We start from the raw sequence: 14,486 nt of genomic DNA on the forward strand, positions 1-14,486 counted from the left end.
CTCGCCGGCCAGCGCACCGCCCGACGCCTCGGCTTCCGCGTCTCCGCCACACCGCGCCATCGCCACCGTCAACCAAGTCCGACTCCAACTCTGGCGACCCCCCATCTCCGGCGAACAGTGATGTCTACTACACAACCTTCTTCTTGTAGACGTTGTTGGGCCTCCAAGTGCAGAGGTTTGTAGGACAGTAGCAAATTTCCCTCAAGTGGATGACCTAAGGTTTATCAATCCGTAGGAGGCGTAGGATGAAGATGGTCTCTCTCAAGCAACCCTGCAACCAAATAACAAAGAGTCTCTTGTGTCCCCAACACACCCAATACAATGGTAAATTGTATAGGTACACCAGTTCGGCGAAGAGATGGTGATACAAGTGGTATATGGATAGTAGATAATAGTTTTTGTAATCTGAAAATATAAAAACAGCAAGGTAACTAATGATAAAAGAGAGCGTAAACGGTATTGCAATGCGTTGAAACAAGGCCTAGGATTCATACTTTTGCTAGTGTAAGTTCCCTCAACAATACTAACATAATTGGATCACATAACTATCCCTCAACATGCAACAAAGAGTCACTCCAAAGTCACTAATAGCGGAGAACGAACAAAGAGATTATGGTAGGGTACAAAACCACCTCAAAGTTATTATTTCCAATCAATCCGTTGGGCTATTCCTATAAGTGTCAGAAACATCCCTAGAGTTCGTACTAGAATAACACCTTAAGACACAAATGAACCAAAACCCTAATGTCACCTAGATACTCCAATGTCACCTCAAGTATCCGTGGGTATGATTATACGATATGCATCACACAATCTCAGATTCATCTAATCAACCAACACATAGGACCTCAAAGAGTGCCCCAAAGTTCTACCGGAGAATCACGACGAAAACGTGTGCCAACCCCTATGCATAGGTTCATGGGCGGAACCCGCAAGTTGATCACCAAAACATACATCAAGTGAATCACGTGATATACCATTGTCACCACAGATATCCACAGCAAGACATACATCAAGTGTTCTCAAATCTATAAAGACTCAATCCGATAAGATAACTCCAAAGGGGAAACTCAATTCATTGCAAGAGAGAAGAGGGGGAGGAGAAACATAGGATCCAACTATAATAGCAAAGCTCGCGATACATCAAGATCGTATCACCTCAAGAACATGAGAGAGTGAGATCAAACACATAGCTACTGGTACATACCCTCAGCCCCGAGGGAGAACTACTCCCTCCTCGTCATGGAGAGCACTGGGATGATGAAGATGGCCACCGGAGAGGGATTGCCCTTCGGCAGGGTGCCGGAACGGGTCTACATTAGTTTTCGGTGGCTACAGAGGCTTCTGGCGGCGGAACTCCCGATCTATTGTGCTCTCGGGTGTTTTTAGGGTATATGGAGATATATAGGCGGAAGAAGTACGTCCAGGGGGCCACGACGGGCTCACGAGGGTGGAGGGCGTGCCCAGGGGGTGGGCGCGCCCCCCTGCCTCGTGACCTCCTCGCAGATCCCTCGACATGCACTCCAAGTCTTTTGGGCTTCTTTCCTTCCAAAAATGTGTTCCGTGAAGTTTCAGGTCAATTGGACTCCGTTTGATTTTCCTTTTCTTCAAAACCCTAAAACAGGGTAAAAACAGAAACTGGCACTGGGCTCTGGGTTAATAGGTTAGTCCCAAAAATGATATAAAAGTGTATAATAAAGCCCATAAACATTCAAAATAGTAGATAATATAGCATGGAGCAATCAAAAATTATAGATACGTTGGAGACCTATCAAACAGTAACTCCGGCGACCTTGAAGTCCGTGCCGACCTGGATCTGAGATCCGCTAGGGTTGACTTTGCCCTAACCCTAATATTTTTTGCATATTTCATTGCATCATATCTCTGCAACCGTGGCTCCGTTTTGGGCATGAAGCATATCAAAATGTTCGTCTCAACGAGTACTCCATTTCATCTCATTGCATCATGTTCATTTGAGTTCATCTTGATGCCCTAAATGCTGTTGGAAGAGTGCTAGTTTCTGTTAGTTTCAGATTATTATCAACATTTGGACATTTGTCATTTTGCCATGATTAATGTGTGCCTCCTATGAACTTGAGCCCTACATGAGTTTTGAAGTATGCCATGCCATCTTTACAGGGGTGTATGCCATGTATTTTTGTGATCTCTGTGGTGACTAGCACAAGCATGCAAACTAGCCCTCGTAATATTGCTGATTTTAGGGACTTAGAAATATTCTAAGTCTTTACCCTGATAATATTTTTATGCCATGTATTCATGTTGCTACCGAGTGATCTGTACCTCTTTTGAGCATGATCAGTAAGGATGTTTTGTAGATATTGTGTTGCTCTATCCATCCATGTCTTTTTTTGCATTTATGGAGCACCCTAGCTTGAGTCAATCGAGCTCTACTTTTGCTATAAAATGTTCCTGGCAGATTGTTTACGTGTTAAGCAATTTTGTCGAGGTTGTTGTAGTTGATCCATGCATGCTATGTTGTTTTTATTGCCAAGTTTAGATTCTATGCCATGTCTACATGCTGGGTGTATGCTTAGTTTGTCATGCAAGGCCTTGTGGTGAGTGCATCGAGCTCGTAAACATGCCTACTTAATATCTGTTTTGCCATGTTCTAGTTTTCTGCTAAGTCTGAATATGTTAACAATAATTAATATGTTCACATGGATGCCATTGTATTTTCTGATCCCTTTTGTCTTAAGATCAGTAAGGGACTTTTGTTGTATTCTTTGAGTAGCTTCATGCCATGCCTTGCTTTGCCATGATATGTTCCTGTAGCATGTTGTTATCTTGCTCTAAACATTGCTTCCTGATGTTAAATTCCTGACATATTATTTTCACAAAGTCTGTAACCTGTTATATTTTAGACTTTTGCCATGCTTGTTTGAACCTGCTATTGAGTGAATTAGCCATAGCTCAGTGTTCATCTTTTGTCAAGCATCTTGAGTGGATCCCTGCCATGTATTTTGTTGCCATGTTAGAGTGTAGTAGCTTGTGGTTCTTGATTCATTTAGATGACCTCGTGCTGTTAATCGCAGACCAGTGCCATATTTGTTTTGCTTGCCATTTGCAAAGCAAGCATCCGATTCCGGTGATCTTTATATCGATTTCAACCGAAATCAACTCATCTTTTCAGTGGCACTCTTGTTTTTCCAAGTTGAGGCCAGGTTCAATCTTTTCCTTTCCGAATCATGCATATGCATTGCATACCGCATCTCGCATACCATGCCATGTTTTGCATCATGTTGTTTGCGCATTGCACGTGGTTGATTGTGTATCCCTTTGCTTGTGTTCTTGATTTGGGTAGAGCCGGGAGACGAGTACGTGATCGAGGAGCCCGTTGAGTATGTTTACGAGGATCAAGCTAACGTCAACTCGGAGAACTTTGCAGGCAAGATGACCATACCCTCGAAATCACTTCTATCTTTGCTTGCTAGATGCTCGCTCTATTGCTATGCCTATGCTACGACACCTACCACTTGCTTATCATGGTTCCCATATTGCCATGTCAAACCTCTAACCCACCTTGTCCTAGCAAACCGTTGTTTGGCGATGTTACCGCTTTGCTCAACCCCTCTTATAGCGTTGCTAGTTGCAGGTGAAGATTGGAGTTTGTTCCTTGTTGGAACATGTTTATTGTTGGGATATCATTATATTATCTTGTCTACTTTAATGCATCTATATACTTGGTAAAGGGTGGAAGGCTCGGCCTTATGCCTGGTGTTTTGTTCCACTCTTGCCGCCCTAGTTTCCGTCATACCGGTGTTATGTTCCTTGATTTTGCGTTCCTTACACGGTTGGGTTATAATGGGAACCCCTTGACAGTTCGCCCTGAATAAAACTCCTCCAGCAATGCCCAACCTTGGTTTTACCATTCGCCACCTAGCCTATTTTCCCTTGGGTTTCCGGAGCTCAAGGGTCACCTTAATTTTAAACCCCCCCGGGCCAGTCCTCCTCTGCGTGTTGGTCCAACCTGTCAGCCGCCGGTGGCCACCAGGGGCAACTCTGGGCTGGCCTACCGGAAGTTTAGACAATCCGGTGTCCCATGAGAACGAGATATGTGCAGCTCCTATCGGGATTTGTCGGCACATTCGGGTGGCTTTGCTGGATTTGTTTTACCATTGTCGAGATGTCTTGTAACCGGGATTCCTAGTCTGATCGGATTGTCTTGGGAGAAGGAATATCCTTCGTTGACCATGAGAGCTTGTGATGGGCTAAGTTGGGACACCCATGCAGGTATTTGATCTTTCAATAGTCGTGCCTGCGGTTATGGGCAGATGGGAATTTGTTAATGTCCGGTTGTAGATAACCTTAAACTTAACTTAATTAAAATGAATCAACAAAGTGTGTGGCCGTGATGGTCTGTTTTCGGCGGAGTCTGGGAAGAGAACACGGTCTCGTGTTATGCTTGAATGTAGGTTCTTCTAGGATCATTTATTGATCATAGTTGCTCGACCGTGCCTTTGCCTTCTCTTCTCGCTCTCATTTGCGTATGTTAGCCACCATATATGCTAGTGCTTGCTGCAGCTCCACCTTCATACCTTTTACCCTTCCTATAAGCTTAAATAGTCTTGATCGTGAGGGTGTGAGATTGTTAAGTCCCCGTGACTCACAGGTTACTTCCAAAACCAGATGCAGGGACCGATGATACCGCTCCAGGAGATTCAAATGAGCTCAAGTGGGAGTTCGATGAGGACTCATGATGATACTACGTTTCCTTTGCAGACAATCAGTAGTGGTGCCCAGTTGGGGCGATCGGGGACTTTGTCGAATTTGGGGTTGTTCTTTATTTTGGTTTCGTAGTCTGACCTTGATTGTATCTGGATGAGTGTAATGATATTTATGCTATTGTGTGACATGGCGAGTGTAAGCCAACTATGTATCTTTTTCCCTTATTCATTACATGGGTTGTGTGAAGATTACCTCACTTGCGACATTGCTTACAATGCGGTTATGCCTCTAAGTCGTGCTTCGACACGTGGAAGATATAGCCTCATTGTGGGTGTTACAGAATGCCGCCAAAGACAGTTACCACATGTAACTGGGTTCCTTCCATCGTTACTGAGGGTACCTTAAAAGATTTTGTCAAGGTTGGATATCTACCAGAGAAAAGTGTCATGCATTACCACGCTCCTGATCCGGGCGAAGAGAGACCTCTGCCAAAGGACGGTGAAGTCATTGTATTCACTGTTCATATGAACCGAGGCTTCTCACCGCCCGGCTCTAAGTTTTTTCGAGATGTTCTGCACTTCTTCAAACTCCATCCTCAAGACCTTGGACCCAACTCCGTGTCAAACATCTGTAACTTTCAAGTCTTTTGTGAAGCATACCTTCAAGAAGAGCCTAGTGTCGAGCTTTTCAGGGAATTCTTCTATCTGAACCGCCAAAATGAGTTCACAAATGGGCCCAGCTTGGAACTTGGTGGGATCTCAATTCGACGTGGAAGAGACGCCATCTTCCCTCAAGGAGCTCTACCAAGTAACCCCAAGGACTGTAATCAGACGTGGTTCTATTGTAAAGATATCTCGCCGGCTGATGAAAATCCCTTTCCGGGTTATCGTGCTGAATGTCTTGACCCAAAACATCAACTCCCTGAGAAACTTACCGCCGCCGAACATAAGGAACTCGCCCCTACTATCAAAAAGGTCCAAGCCCTGCCAGGAAACGGTATAACCGGAGTGGATTTGGTCCGATGTTGGGTCTCGTGGCAGATCATACCCTTAAGCCGCCGATCTGGCTTGATGTGTACCTATACCGGAGAAAATGAAGATCCATTACACCATAGCTCTCTACGTCTGTCTGAAGAGGTCATTGTTGAAATGGCAACAACCCTTGTAAATGGAAAATTCGAAGACTGTAGCAAAGTGGGTCTGAACCCTTTCTGCAAGCTTAACCCGCCGCCAAATGTAATTCTCTTGATCTCCCTTATTTATCGCTTCATCCAAATATTATGTAAGATCAAGTATGTTACTCTTCCGCAGGCTAACTCTGACTTCTGGAAGGCAAAATATGATCACGAAGCCGCCAAAAAAGCTAGGGCTGCCGCGAAAGCCGCCAGAAAGACCAACAAGAAACCTAAGAGTAAATCAAGCGCCTCTGATCTGCTGAAGCTGGATGACACCTCTGAGTCGGAGGTAGCCCTTGACTCTCTTGGCTTGTTTTTCAACCATATTATTGACACTGACTATTACCAGAATGACACGGGAGCCAGCAAAGCAGTTGAAGAAGAGGTGATTATTATTTCCTCCGACTCAGACCCTTTGCCAAGATAGAAACTTTGGCGAGTAAGCCGGAAAGTATGGTTTTCACACCCCTTGGCTTATTTAGATCCTCATTTTCTTTTGAAACGACAACAACACGAGAATCGCCACCAGACCCGGACCAGTGGAGGTGAAGAATTATCCTCCAGTTTACAAACACTCCTTGAAAACACCAAAATGAGGTTCTTTTTAACCTTAACTCTTTTATTTACTGACGGGTCTCTCTCGCTAGCCACTCAATTCCTTTGATTCAATCTTGCAGGAAATTTCTCGTTCTTCCTCTAGTGATTCATCTCAGACCCAGTTATCGGCTTTCAAGACTGCCCCTGGGTAAGAACAATTACCTTTCTCTTGTACTTTAATATCCTCGTCATTATGCTAACTTGTCCGAATTCTTTTAGTGGTCAAGCAAAGCCCAACAAGAAGGTGAAGGTGACAAAGCCGGCCGAAGACCCTAAAGTTGCTGAACCGAACCAGCAAGCTTCTGCACCAGAAGCCTCTGAACAACAACCAGAAGATCCTGCTTCCAACAGTCAAACTGAAATGCCCGAGTTGTCTGTTGATCAAACCAACATTGACCCTTCAGCTACTGATCTGTCCAGCTCACTTAACCCGCTAGAGACTTATGCTCATGACATTCTGATCACTGGTACTGGTTTTAATGAACCGGGGAACCCAACTGTGTTAGCCAGACATTCTGTCAAGAAAGAAGTCAGGGAGAGACGGAAAGTGAGATTTGATGTCTCCCACTATGCTCAATTGAGCAGTAGTGAAGCATTGTCTGGTTATCTCAATCAAGTACACTCCAGCCGTGATTTGGAAGTTGAAATGGTGAAACAGATGCACCAGAAGTATGAGGTATGTCATCTGGCTTACATAAGTTATGTATATCCTGCTAGCCCCCAAGTCTTCTGATTATGATAATAATGAATAATCTGTAGACTTAGAAGAATCATAAGCTTCTATCCTAGACTCCCTCCATGTCTGGTTTAAAACTAAATCGGATGCTGAAATATGGTTCATCATTACTAATATACGAGCAATATGCATTAGCCCCCAAGTGCCATGTAGTGTTGCTTGCAAAGTGCCTGGGAATTTATTCATAAGAGCCGTTTCTGTGAAAAATGTTTTGACAGACATTAGCCCCCAAGTGCCAAGTGTTGTTGTATGCAAAGGACTTGGGACTAATATTGTTGTATTCCACCATGAAATATGTTTGCTAAATCGGTGCTGCATGCAGGCTGCGACTACTGAATTGGAATCTCAACTGAATGATGCCAAGACCCGGCTGGCGGCTGAGTCGAAATTCCATTTTAGTGTGACTGAATCAGAAAAGTTGAAGACCAGCTTTAATGCGGAGAAAAAGACTTGGGTTGAAGAAAGGACTTCTTTAATGCAGCGGGCCAAAAAAGCAGGAGCAACTCTTCACGAGGTGACCACTGAGCTCTCCGACTTAAAACACCATGTGTCTCAGATGGTTTCTGCTATCTTTGGTGAGTCACCTTTTTATTCATCCAAAGTGAGTACTTGTCGCCATAATGTAAGTCGTCATTTAACCAATCTGTATTTTCCATAGGTCTGAGGAGTAGCAATCTTGATCATGATATACTTGTTAAGCTCAAGACAGATTATACCCTGGTTGAACAATTGTACACCAAAGCTCAGTGGACTCTTGCTACTATCTCCCAAATGAATCAAGGACCAACCCTGTTAAATGATGTGTTGAAGAAATTTTCCATCTTGCCCACCAGACTTCAAGAAATCAAACGGTCTTGTGCGAGAGCCGGAGCTGTAACAGCCTTGAGTCGTGCCAAAGCATGGGTCCTGGAATTAGACCCGGCAGATGTGGCCAGTGGGTATCCTAGCTTAAAGGAAGATGGAACCTCTTTCGATCAGCAAGACTTTGCTGCCTGTGTCAAAGAGATTCGTCCTCATGCAACAATCATCGTTGAAGAGACCAATCTTTCCAAACATTAGCCGGCTTACGATGCGGATAATCAAAAGATGTCTACCACAACATATAAAGTGATGGATATGATTCCTCCAATTCATAAGCACATCTTAGCCCCTGAAATTGACCCGTCCAATCTTGTTGACGACGAAGCTGAATTCTATGCCTTGCGTAGCTTTGACTGGTCCAAATCAAACTTCCAGACGGTGGAGGAGGACGAAGAACCGGCAAGGGATGAACCGGAGGCCTCCCATCAGCAAGGCCAAGAAGATTGAACCGCCGGGCGGTTTAGAGACTTAATCTTTGAAAAAATACTTGACCTCATTTTGGCTCGTGGAGCCATGTAATAGGGTAGTTAAAACTTGTCACTACTAGAAAAATGGCTATAGCTAATATGGACATTAATGGCGCACCATGTATGTGGTGCGCCACTGCTATATAGCAGTGGCGCACCAGATATAGGTGCGCCATTAGTGGCCATATTACTAATGGCGCACCTGGTGTGTGGTTCGCCATTACTAGTTTTGTCTTGGCCCAGCACCCTTCCCAGACTTAGAAGTGGCGCAACAGGGGAAAGTGCGCCATTACTAGTTTTAACTAGTAATGGCGCACCACGCCCATGGCGCGCCACTACTAACATTTTTTTCATAACTAGTAATGGCGCACCACACACCAGGTGCGCCACTAGTAACCCTGGTTACCAATGGCGCATTCCTAAGAGGTGAGCCATTGGTAACCTGAGAGCAGCTAGATATTTTAGACAGCCACCTACCACACTCACTTTCCCCACTTCATTCTCTCCACCTCTACCAAGCTTGGTCTTGGCTGCCTCCTCTTCCTCACCTCATTTGCACCATAGATTCACCCAAATTAAGTGATTATATGTCACATCCCTGCTTTTAGTCATGCATTAGGATTGGATGAACATGTGCATCATGTTTAAATTTCTTTTAAACTTGAAATGGGGCCTAATCAACCCCAACACCCCCCTGAAAATGCTAATTTCCAACAATTGGAATTTCAATGAATCCAAAATGCCCTTATAAAAGCCCACCATTTTTGGTCTTGACTAAAACCTCTGCCAAAAATGGTCTTGCAATTTATGGAGCCATTCTAGATTTTTGAACAAGCCATAAGTATATGAATTTGGGCATTTTAAATGCTATAAATATTTTAAAGTGCTCAAATAATCTTGGAAGTATTTTTAGGCAGTTGAGAATATTCCCAAATGTGCCTCTGAATATTTCCAGAGTTTTTGGAAATGAAATAGTATTTATTCTATTCCAATACACATAGCAGGAAATAAATAAAAGCAAAACAGAAAAGAGAGAGAGAGTTAGAGCTTACCTGGAAGCCCACCAGCCGGCCCACCTAGCTGGCCCAGCCCAGCAGCCGCTCCATGCAGCTGCTTCGCCTAGCCAGCAAGGCGAGCAGGTGCTCGACGGCGAGCTCAGGAGCTCGCCACGCCACCTCTCTGCCTGCCTGCCGTCGCCCGCGCCAGCGTGATGCCTCGAAACGCCTCCGCGTCGTGCACCGAACCCCTTGGACACGCCCATTCCCCCTGCCTCTCTCCCTCGCTCCCCTTCGCCATGGCTGACGCAGCCGCCGCCGTTCCGCCGCTGTAACCGTGTCCACCGTCGTCCTCGCACCGCCCCGCCGTGTCCTGAAGCTCCGCCACTCCCTCCTCGGCCGTCCCACCAAGCCACGCCCCGTCGAAGGCCCCCGAGCGTCCTCACCGAGCTCGTCTTCAACATCCTGCCGGCCAGATCGCCTCCGCCGCCCTGCTTGCTCCGGCTCGTCTCCAACCTTGCCGTCAACTCCGTCGCAACCGCCGTGAGCTTAGCCACCTCCCTATCCTCTCCGCTCTCCTTCTCGTGCACCACAACGAGCACACGGAGTTCGCCCGCACGCGCCGTCACGGAGCTCGTCGTCGATGAGGCTCCGGCCATGCCACGGCCACGCCACTTAGTCCACTAACCTCACCACGTTTCCAGGAGCCTAACGCACCTTTCCACGTGCCTCGCCGTGCCCCGCAACCTCGGTTCTGAGCTCACCCGAGCTCTGGCCGCCGACAAACTCGTCGCCGGCGACGTTTCCGGCCACCCTAGCTCCACCCACTGCCACCAAGCGTCACTGCTTGCCCCCAGCTACTCGTAGGACCAAACCGTAGTCGATTTGGTCGACTGTGGGCAAAACCCGAGCCCCTCCGCCGCGTCTGTCATCGCCGGCATCAAGCTGCCGGCGAGTTGACCATGTTTTGACCGTGGACTGACGTGTGGGCCCAGGTTGACTTCCCTCCTAAGCCTATGACAGGTGGGGCCGGCCTGTTAATTAGTTTAGGATTAGTGTTAACTAATTTTAGTTAGTTTAGGACACTGACATGTGGGCCCACGCCCCACTGACAGTTAATTAGTAATAATTTAATCATGTTAGTTAGTTGAGTCACTGACAGACCGGGCCCACCAGTCAGGTTTGACAGGCTCTAGCGCCTTGGACTCGCTGACGTCACAGTGATGCAGTGCTGACGCAATTATTCTTTTTCTGGATTTATTTTTATATAGGGAATTCTAGAAAATAGCCAAAACTTTTAAAAAACATAGAAAATCAACCATAGCTCCAAATTAAACAAATTATATATGAAAAATGATCAGAAAAATTCAATCTATCCATCTGTAATGGTCTCATGCATGACAAACCACTTTAATCTTGCTGTTTAGGTGAAACAAGCTAATACACTTTTTATGCATAAGAGCTTTAACCTTCATTTGAATCTTTGATTCAAATGGACCCATTTCAACTTGTTTCACATTGCATTAGGCAGGACACATCATTTTGCCTGTCATAGCCTGCATCATATTGTTGCATATTGTCAAGTGTTGATTATGTGTTGTGTGTCTTTCGTGGTAGGTTCTGCCTCCGAGGATAACCCCGAATATCCGTCTGAAGGGCAGTACCCTACTACCACTACATCAGGCAAGAAGCCCCATTGATCGTATCGATACAATCCCATGTTCTCGCCTCTGCTCTCATTTACTGCATTAAGACAACATCCTTTCAAACTGCTGTGTGCTATGGTAGTTGAACCCTTATCCTCTGCATGACCTGTCATTGCCACAGTAACTAGATGAAACCCACTAGCATGTGTAGGAGTTGATTGAGCCATGTATGTGTTTCCTACCTTGCTATGCCTGCTATGCTTAGAGTTGTGTCAGGTCTGGTTCATCTAGTGATGGGCTAGAGTGAAATGATTATGTCGGTAATGTGAGGAATGTGTTGAACATGTTTTGGTAAAGGTATCGATGAGAGGCCATGTAGGAGTACATGGTGGGTTGTTTCATTGAGGCCGTCCCTAAGAACTGAGATCTGTATGTGTGATTTAAGATTCAGTTACTACCATACATTGGGCCCAGAACCAATGGACCCTCTCGGCTTCTTAATCAACCTAGTACTCTGTCCAGGAGTTGCAATTAGATTCTCGTGTTTGTAGGTTATGTGTTGGTGGCCGTGCATAGCGCTGACCCTAGGGGTGGGCTATGTTGCGGTAGATACACCATGGCCGGGTATGCAGGGTGCCCGTTTGGTGTCTCAGGGCCCTGTTCACATTGTTCGGGGCCATATGTGGAAACCTCGGCCGGACTCCCTGCAGATGGAACCTAGATAGGCGATAAACCTGGAATAGAGACTTAAGTGTTTAGGCAGGTTGTGGCCGACACCCTCGTTGGGCTTCCGCTTGAAGGTTGCCGAGTACATGTCGTGTAAACGGCGGTAAGTGGTGAAAGCGTGTATGAAGAAGTACACCCCTGCAGGGTTAACATCATCTATTCGAATAGCCGCGTCCGCAGTAAAGGACTACTTGGTTGCCTATACAGTTCATAGACAAGTTAATGGATACTACTAAAAGACTCAAGATTAGTGTGAGTACCGAGGATGGCCCTCTCGTAGGATGACGAGGGAGGATCCCCGGTGGACTATTGTGTTGGTGAGTAGTGAACTCGTGTGCGAAAACTATTTTACTAGTGGAGTCTCGTAGGATAGCTTAGCCAAGAGTCAAAGCTGTCTTGCTGCAATAACTCCACCACCTTCTTGAGAATGAGCATGTATAGTAGGTTCTAATGTAAGACTTGCTGAGTACCTTTGTACTCATGTTTGCTTAATTACTGTTTTCAGATGACAACACCGCCCCCTCCGATGGGTTCTACATAGACCTTGATGTCGATGAGTGACTTGCCACCCAGGTGGTGATCCTGGCCATGGAGGGCCCTATGTAGATAGACAGGCTTCGAGAAGCCTTCTTTCTTTCTAGTGTCTGTACTCAGACTATTTGCTTCCGCATGTGCTTGTATGCTTGTATGACTTGAGTGTCGGGTCTTGTGACCCCTACCTGTATGAACATGTTATGTATGGCTCTCTAGAGCCTTTAAATAAAGTGCTTGAGTTGTAGAGTTTTGTTGTGATGCCATGTTGTATTTACACATATCGAGCATATTGTGTGTATGATTGAAGTGCTTGGTATGTGTGGGATCCGACAATCTAGTTGTTTATCCTTGGCAGCCTTTCTTATGGGCAAATCTAGTCTAGTGTTCCTCGAGCCATAGTAGTACGCTACAGCCCGGTTCACCGGAGTCCTGCTAGCCCAGCACTACTGCTCAGGAAACTTGACTGGCCGGCATGTGTTTCACTTCGTTCCTATGTCTGTCCCTTCGGGGAAATGTCACGCGGTGACATCCGGTGTCCTGCCTAGCCTGCTATAGCTCGGGTTCCCCGGAGTCCTGTTAGCCCAGTGCTACAGCCCAGATTCTCTCGCTGATGACCGACATGCTCGATGTGATTCATGTATGCCTGTCTCCATAGGTCTGTGCCGCTTTGGGTTCACGACTAGCCATGTCGGCTCGGGTTCTCTGTCATATGGATGCTAGCGACACTATCATATACGTGAGCCAAAAGGCGCAAACGGTCCCAGGCCATGGTAAGGCGACACCCGTGGGGATAGCATGCGTGAGGCCGCAATGTGATATGAGGTGTTACTGGCTAGATCGATGTGACTTGGAATCAGGGTCCTGACAGCGTTGGCATCAGAGCCGGACTGCCTGTAGGTTCATTGAGCCAAACTGGTCGATGTCGAGTCTAGAAATGCTTTAGTTATATGTAGGGGAATTGATTGTGGGAGGGAACGTGATGCTCTTTTTACTCCTTTACCTTATGCCCTCTGATCTGAGTCATTCTCTTCTCATTCAACGTGGGTTAAGGACTAGGCTCTCTTCTTCTGTCAGGTTCACGTGTTACTAATCCGTAGTAGCTTATAGGATTGTTGTTACAAGCCTCAGTATAGTTTATACTACTTTTAGTATGATGCCAGTTGAATCAAAACCTTGATATGATGTTGTCGAGTGGTATTGCAAACTGTTGTGGATGTCTCAAATCTTTTTCTGATCATTTACCGCTGTTATGTTGTCCAATTTACCCTAGAAATTCTAATGTCTTTGCATTGTGGTTGTGCTTCCAGATGGCCACTCGTGCTCAAAACCAAGTGGTTTGCCTGACCCGGTGCCTTGATGTGCCCGGTCATACTGCTATGTTAGTCCGGGTAATGATCGAGACGGGTTACCGTTGGTATCCCGAATACACTGTCGAAGAGCAATTCCAAGACTTTAATCAAAGCCAATATTTCTACACCGTCAGGATATTTCCTTCTTATCCTGGATCTACCGAGCCCCTCCACTGTTCCTATGGGCTAGGGGTTACTGTTGAGATGGCTGTGCAGGATGCTGCCTATTCCATGATGACCATCATGCGAGTCCGGACTGGCCTGCTTCAGAACACCGACATCCGTTATATGCCAGCTTCACTCCCGGGAGCGCAAGGGTATCTCTAGGCTATCTATGCTGACTCCACTCAGGAGGACTCATAACTCGTACCACTGCCAAGATGCTTGAGGATAAGGACCGAGAGAATCGGGCCTTGAGACTGGAGCTTCTCAACACTCGTGCTGATCATTGGGCCACTTTGACTCAGTTTGCACTGGCTGTGCAAGCTGGGTGTATGGATACGAGGGATCTGTATCCTGTGAGATCTGCTCTGCCAGACATGGTGGATTGGCGTGATGTGGGAGGCATCACCCCACCCCGTGGTCCCCGCAGGCCACCGTTTGTTGGTCCAAGACCTCACCCTAGCCCCTTTGGTCCACAGGCTCCTCAGGACCGTCTGTTCCCGGATGATCACGTTGAACTTCCAGGCTATGGAGGTGAGTTCTATGAGGACTA

Source organism: Triticum dicoccoides, chromosome 3A (genome assembly GCF_002162155.2).
Source record: "Triticum dicoccoides isolate Atlit2015 ecotype Zavitan chromosome 3A, WEW_v2.0, whole genome shotgun sequence".
NCBI classification, from domain to species: domain Eukaryota; kingdom Viridiplantae; phylum Streptophyta; class Magnoliopsida; order Poales; family Poaceae; genus Triticum; species Triticum dicoccoides.